The sequence below is a fragment of the Astatotilapia calliptera genome, chromosome 6 (assembly GCF_900246225.1).
Source record: "Astatotilapia calliptera chromosome 6, fAstCal1.2, whole genome shotgun sequence".
Taxonomy (NCBI): domain Eukaryota; kingdom Metazoa; phylum Chordata; class Actinopteri; order Cichliformes; family Cichlidae; genus Astatotilapia; species Astatotilapia calliptera.
The window spans coordinates 14317241-14324912 of record NC_039307.1 but is presented as its reverse complement, the minus strand read 5'-3'; positions in this window follow the sequence as shown (position 1 = coordinate 14324912).

Genomic DNA, 7672 nt, shown 5'->3' with positions numbered 1-7672 from the left:
AAATCACAGAACTTCTGGAATGTGCTGTCTCAGTCAAAGTCAGAATTTCAACTAGACTGCGTTTAAACAAATGGCCAAAAAACACAGCAAACTGAAGCAGCATTGTGAAAAAGAGTGGACTAAAATTCTTCTGCAACGATGTCAAACAGAAAGAACTTAACGTTACTGCTGCTAAACATAGTTAAACAAGATTCTGAGTCATGCGGTGTGCTTACTTCTTCACATACTGCTTCTATATTTTGGCTTAAGGTTTGTTAAATAAATTGTCACAAACATCTGAATGGCATACACATTAATTTGTGAGGACTGAAGAACAGGATGTAGGAGGCAGAAGTTAAAGCCAATGTAAGTATTTAATGTCATTAAGTCCAAACGTTACAAAGTTCAAATCCAAAATTTCTGAATTAAGAAAAATATGGATACAACATGATGGCTTGATGTGTTTTAGAAGAGATTTCACAAAATGATTTGACAAACAGGAAAAATATTGCAGTCTTATAGCAACATAATTTTTGATATCAAAATATCTGAATATTTTTTTTGTACAGATCCCATTAACGACTACAACTTTGTTTACTAAATCATCATTTTTTTCAATTCACTTTATATACTGCCATTTCACAACAGTCACCTCAAGTGCTTTATCCTGTAACGTAAACTTCCTAAAATATTAAAAAGAAACCCCAACAGATACCATATCAGCAAATGATTGATTAAGTACGGAGTGGTGTATGAACCCACAGGGAGTGAAAAGAGACGTGTAAAGAAGAAACACTCAGTGAATCACTGAAGTCCCCCCAGCAGCCCAAGAGTAATGCAGCATAACTAAGGATACAGGGTCACCTGATTCAGCCCTGACAATAAGTTTAATCAAAAAGAAAAGTTTCAAGCCTAATCTTAAAGAGAGAGTGTGTCTTTTGCATTGTTTTTTGTTTTTTGAAATATTGTATTTTGTTTGTGTTTCAGCTACTGGGCTACTTTTGAGCCAAATGGTTTTCCACAAAGAGATGAGGACTGTGCAGAAATAAAGAACTTTCATTTCCCAAACAACTGGAATGATGAATCATGTGACCTTGAGAGAGTCTGGATCTGTGAGAAGAAACTGGCTACATAAATCAGCATCCAAACTCATCACACAGTGATAGAAAACAGAAAAGAAGTTCATGAAATGTATATGACTGATCCTGCTCACTGTTCCCTACAGTATAAGCTTTGCATTAAAAGTCCTTATTATCACTTCCTTGTACATGACAGTGTGTGATATAAAGAATCTCTATATTCTGTATATCTGTATATAGTATATCCCAAATATATTTAGGAAGTATGCATACTTCCACAGTAGCAGTCATGTACAGGTGATCAAATGCATTGGATTACCTGATGATCAGTAATTGTTTGGTACAGAAGCTGCTCTGCCAGCAGCCAGAAATCACTACAGAGGCTGGTGAAAGCAGCAGAGCACATCACTGGCTTGAGGATTCCTGCCATTCAGGACATCTATCTCCAGTGCTGCCTCTGCAAAGCACACAGCATCATCAAGGACCACAGCCACCCAGCACATCAGCTGTTCTCCTTGCTACCATCTGGCAGACGTTACAGGAGTCTGTCTGCTCGGACTACGAGACTTAAAAACATATTTGACCATTAAGCCATACGACACCTCAACCACAACACTTAAACAGACACACACACTCCACAGATGCACTGAGAATCTGTCCTACAGTTTCACAAGTACATTGTACTGCTCCTACCCCCACAACCTCACCTGCAGTCAGCCTGGAATCCAGAGCCACACCACTGTGCCAGCCTCTCTCTTCACATGTTGCCTCCTGTGAGATTCCTGACACCCCTCCCCCACCCATCACCTTCACTCAATACCAGGTTGAGATGCAAATGAGGAGACTTCACTCAGGCAAGTCTGCTGGACCAGACGGAGTGAGTCCCCTTGTCCTCAAGGCCTGTGCCCCCCAGCTGTGTGGAGTCTTTCATAAACTGTTTATGCTGAGTCTGAGTCTGCAGAGGGTCCCGGTGATGTGGAAGACATCATGCCTCGTCCCTGTACCAAAGACGCCTCGTCCCAGTGGCCCCCAGGATTATAGGCCCGTGGCACTGACCTCCCACATCATGAAGACCCTGGAAAGGCTCATCCTGGACCAGCTGCGACCCATAGTAAGACCACATCTGGATCCCCTTCAGTTCGCTTATCAGCCTCGTCTCGGAACAGAGGACGCCATCATCTACCTGCTCAATCGTGTCTACACCCATCTGGACCAGCCGGCAAGCACTGTGAGGGTCATGTTTTTTGACTTTTCCAGTGCTTTCAACACCATCAGGCCGACCCTCCTGGGTGATAAGTTAGCAGCGATGCAGGTGGATGCTTCTCTGGTGTCCTGGATTGTTTATTACCTGACAGGAAGACCACAATATGTACGTCTCCCACAGTGTGTGTCTGACAAGGTGATTAGCAACACAGGGGCACCACAGGGGACTGTCCTCTCCCCCTTCCTCTTCACCCTCTACACCACAGACTTCAGCCACTGCACAGAGACCTGCCATCTTCAGAAGTTTTCTGATGACTCTGCGGTGGTTGGATGCATCAGCAGGGATGATGAGACAGAGTACCGGGCTGTGGTCGACTCCTTTGTCACGTGGTGTGAGCAGAATCATCTGCAGCTCAACGTGGCAAAGACCAAGGAACTGATCGTGGACTTCAGGAAGACCAGGAAACACTTGACCCCTGTTTCAATCCAGGGGGTCAGTGTTGACATTGTGGAGGACTATAAATACCTTGGAGTACACATTGACAATAAACTGGACTGGGCTAAAAACACCACAGCACTTTACAGGAAGGGCCAGAGTCGTCTCTATTTTTTGAGGCGACTGAGGTCCTTCAACATCTGCCAGAAAATGCTGAGGATTTTCTATGAGTCTGTGGTGGCCAGTGCGATCCTCTATGCTGTTGCATGCTGGGGGAGCAGGCTGAGGGTCGCAGATGCCAACAGACTTAATAAACTGATCCGTAAGGCCAGCAATGTTGTGGGGATGGAGCTGGACTCCCTCAAGGTGGTGTCGGAGAGGCGGATGCTGTCCAAGATAAAGACAATGTTGGATAACACCTCCCACCCACTCCATGACATGTTGGTCAGTCACAGGAGCTCGTTCAGTGAGAGACTGAGATTACCGAAAAGCACCACTGAACGACACAGGAAATCATTCCTGCCTGTGGCCATCTCCCTGTACAACGCATCCACTTAACACACTGTTTGCTGCAACAGCTACACATGTTTCTTTTCCAAATATTTATTTATAAGTGACTTATGTATGTATGTATGTATATATATGTATATATTGTACTATTCTTAGTTAGCGTATTGTCTGTCTTGTCTTAATGTTGGTTTAAAATGGAGCACTGTAACAAAAAATAATTTCCCCCAGGGATCAATAAAGTATTCTGATTCTGATTCTGATACACTCTGCACTGGTCACTTCATTCTTATTAGTATTCAAACAGATAAAAACCTTACTCTGTGCAATACTGTACTAACTGCCACTCAAAATTTTGTACTATTCAGTTTGTACTGCTGCTCACTCCTGCCACTTTATCTCATGTGCAATATCCCATTTGCTTTCTTTTTAAACTACAGAAGTCTCTTTAAATGGCCACATGATGGTGCTGCTGTATTGGCTCAAAAAGATTCGGTTAACTCCACCAAAGTTTAAATATTTAAATTACACATCACATAAAAATGACATAGTAAAAGATTACCTGGTCCTAAGCAAGTCTTAAAATTCTATGAATACAACCTTACAGCTGCAACAGAAATCAATGTTAAGAGAAACAGCGGGAATAGTATCTTTACATTGTAAGGTAAAGAGCCTGCAATGATACAGGATTCTTAATTCACTAATTCGTTTTTTGTATAGAGCATTGTACATCTGAACAAAATGTCTTTTTTTGGGTGGTTTATCTTGTTCTCTCTCTTGATTTTGTTTTACACAGTGGAGAAGTATTTTCCTCATCGTGCTTGCATATTTGTGGACCTGAAGAGAGCGTTGCTGACTACAGACAACTACAGACAGTTGCAGTGCGAGCGTATGTGTAGAAATGTGGTGGGTTTTGATGTTTCTTATACTCCCCACAGTAAATAAACAACCAGAGATCAGATCGCCGAGGTCCTTCATTCATGCACTTAGCCTTGCGGGAACTACAAGAGGGCGGGCCCTGACAGGGTAGACTGGTCCCTTGATTTAGTTTCTGTCATAGGGGTTGAATCTTGGTCAGACCCCTTACCCAGGACCAATTTGCCTTGGGAAGACCCAGCAGGCCAAGAGGCTCTGTCATTTTCAGGAGGGCATAATGCTGCTAAAATACTTAGTAAGTGATACAATTCAACAGTTCTTGATGTTTATGTATAAAAGAGGCAAATCTGAGTTGGACCTGGAACAAACCAGTTACAAAGACCTGGAAGAAGAACTTAACCAGTTAAAAAACAGTTATAATGATCTGGCTAAAGTGCGAGAGCAGCTACAACAAAAACTTGAGATCATAAGGACAAATGAGCTTCCGAGTAAGTTATATATTTCTTTGTTCTTGTTGGGTTAACGTCATCACTGAAAGTGATCTGTACATACCTACGTTTAGCCATCAGCAGAAGGGCTACAGTGTTTGCATGCATGTAATGTTTGCAGCTGTTGTAAATGCTGTAAGTCTAAAAGATGACCTTTGACACTTTTTTCCTCTAGCCTACAAAAGGCCATCTTAACATTAATGTATCACCAACGGTCTTAATGCAAAATATGACAACTGTCGATCAAAAAACTATTGCAGTGACAAAAATCTCACTACCATAAACTCGTAAGAGTCTATCAAGGTTCTCTGAATTGTGTACAGTATGTTCAAACCTGCACAGTGACATTTGTTCCAGATTTTTTTTTATTAGTGTTGCTTAAAATACAACTTACACTTATCATTTTTAATGAAATAAAGTAGTTCCCTCTAAAAGTCAGAGTCACAATACACCTTTGAATCCATGAGTAAAAACGTTGTGCATTATTTTTGTCCTCCTCTGGAGATCATGAAGGTGAATGCAAAATCCAGTATATCCAGTTTGCTGACAGTTAAAATATTTCACTCTAAGCTTAAACTTCATACACTATTTGTTAACTTTATTTCCCATTATTATTAGTGCAAAATATATTTCACTAGAACATTGTCCTTTTATCAATTTTTTCCAGTCACAGCTACTGGTACCATCCACAGCCTGACAATGGAGGAGGCGAACATATCGAAGAGGACTGTGCCAAGTTACTAAATTACAACAGTGATATGTTACTCAAATGGAACGACATACTTGCTTAAAAACTAGTCACTGGATTTGTGAAACTGCCTTACTGTCTTGACAAATGTCTTAATGTTATTTTTCAAAAATATAAAATCTCTTACCACTGTCACAGAGATGATACCCTGTTTCTCTTTCAAGTACAATCAACATTCAGACCTTCGCTGCATTGTACACATAATCTGTCCAAAATATGTTTAAATCCATCAAAAAAAAAAGTACTACACAGTTCAGCATGAAGCACTTTACTTTAAGCTGGAAGAAGCAGGCCATGTGACATGTCATCATGTATCATACTGTATCGCCCAAAAGTATTTAATACAACTTTAGTCTTTTTGCAATATATCAAATATATTGTTGTTCATTTTATTTTTTCCCATGTTTCCATGTATGTATTTGTTTTTGTTTCATCTATTTAGATATAATGCTATTTGAATGAAAGTTTCACGGCGGGGTTTGCCGGTGTGTTTGAAAACCGGACCCAAAAGCAGATGGTTAGAGAGGAAGTAACTAGTTCACTTCCCTCCACTGTGAAAGACTGCGCTGAGAAGACGCACCGCAGCTCAACTCTGTGAGAGAGCAAAAAGAAAATCACAGACAAGACAATGATGACAGTGGCATTTACTGTACTATGAATATAAATCATGTATTCTATTTAGATGTTTAAACTGTACATTGTACTTGCATATCAGACTAGACTGAAGCTGAAACTAGGATCATACTGTGCAAATAACTCTAGTGACTCCTAGTGCTAGTTTCAGAAAAGACACTCTATGGCCTAAAATACTAGACATTTTAATTAATTCACATTTGCTCTTCTAAACTGCCTGATCAAATACATTAACTTAATACAATATTTTAAAAAGTTTTAAACGTTTATTTCTTGTACCCTTTCTTCACAGTGGCAAAATTGGAATTAATACTGTTATCAAATACATAAATACCTGTTTAGTAATTGATTCTGAAATACAATTAGCAATATGCACCAGGAGTCATTGCATGAAAAATCCTGGGACATTTGTATAATAAGGAACTATTTTTGCATTTTTTAAAAACCCTTCAATTTTTAGACACAAACCCCCAAATTTCCCGTAATCAACCTGTGGGCAACAACAGAAAAAAATTTTTAAAAAATTTATAACGTTTCATTTCAAGCCTGTCCCTCTCATCCTTAAGTCTTGTTATGTTGTTTAGGATGCAAACTGAATGTTGCATCCTCAATCTAAGCGTTAAAGCATGTCTTGCTTTGGAGATAATTGCAACTCACAACCTTTTTGCATGTAGTATTTCTTTGTCTTCGTTATACCTTTGCAGTCTTTTTCACAGTCATGCTCAAGGAAACTTGAACATGTGCACCTGAGCCCAGTGTGACTGTTGGAGTTGCACAGTTGATGATGTGTGTTACATCAGTCTGTTACCTATACACTTCCACTTCCAAATAATGCAACATCAACCATTAGGTAATTGGTTTTCACTGTCAATGTTGACACTAAATTCAAATGTAAAATGAGTCTTTTGCTGTTTCACACTTTGGGTTCTAGTGATCAGCTGAGTTTTGTGATTTGATTCATGATTAATCGTAGTATTCGTAGGGTTCATTTTCTTTCCTGTCAGTTTTGTTTCCTGTCTAGCTCTCCCTGATTGTCTGATGCTTTTAGCCTTCAATGTTCACTTTTTAAAACTTCATCCCTGGCTGTTTGTGCCTCTGTAAATTATCTGAGATAATCATTTGGAAAACTGAACTTTTACCACACTCTGTTGCTTCATCAGGAAGATTACGTAGTCTCAGCTTTGTCATCCATCACTGCGAGTTATGCAATGTTGGAAATTTTGGTTTGTCACCTCAAGCATTACCATTCAAAACATTTTTATTGTTGCTATTCTTTTCCCACATGGCTGCATGACTAAGAAGAAAAATCTTTGCCATTTATTTATTTATTCTGCGGCCTCACAACCTTTTTTAACCACAACATTTTTACTGCCGTCGATGGTACTGTTAGTAAATGGCATCTACAATTCTGCAAACAAACATTTTAATAAATGACCTTGTGTTTCTAGTTTTAAAAGACTTAAGTACATTAATATTAAAATGACTTGCTAAATATTATCATGTTTAACAAAACGAGTAAATGCTGTCCTTAATTATAATTTGTATGGTCTTAATTTATCGCATATTATTTGTCATTATGCTGAATTGGGCTTTTCACAATATCAGGTTTCACTGCAATTAAGATATCGCTATGTGTCTGAAAAATATAAAATATAAATGCTATGAGCCACACAGAGGTTGGTTTAGATTTGATTGGGCAATATATTGTCGTAATAAAAATTAA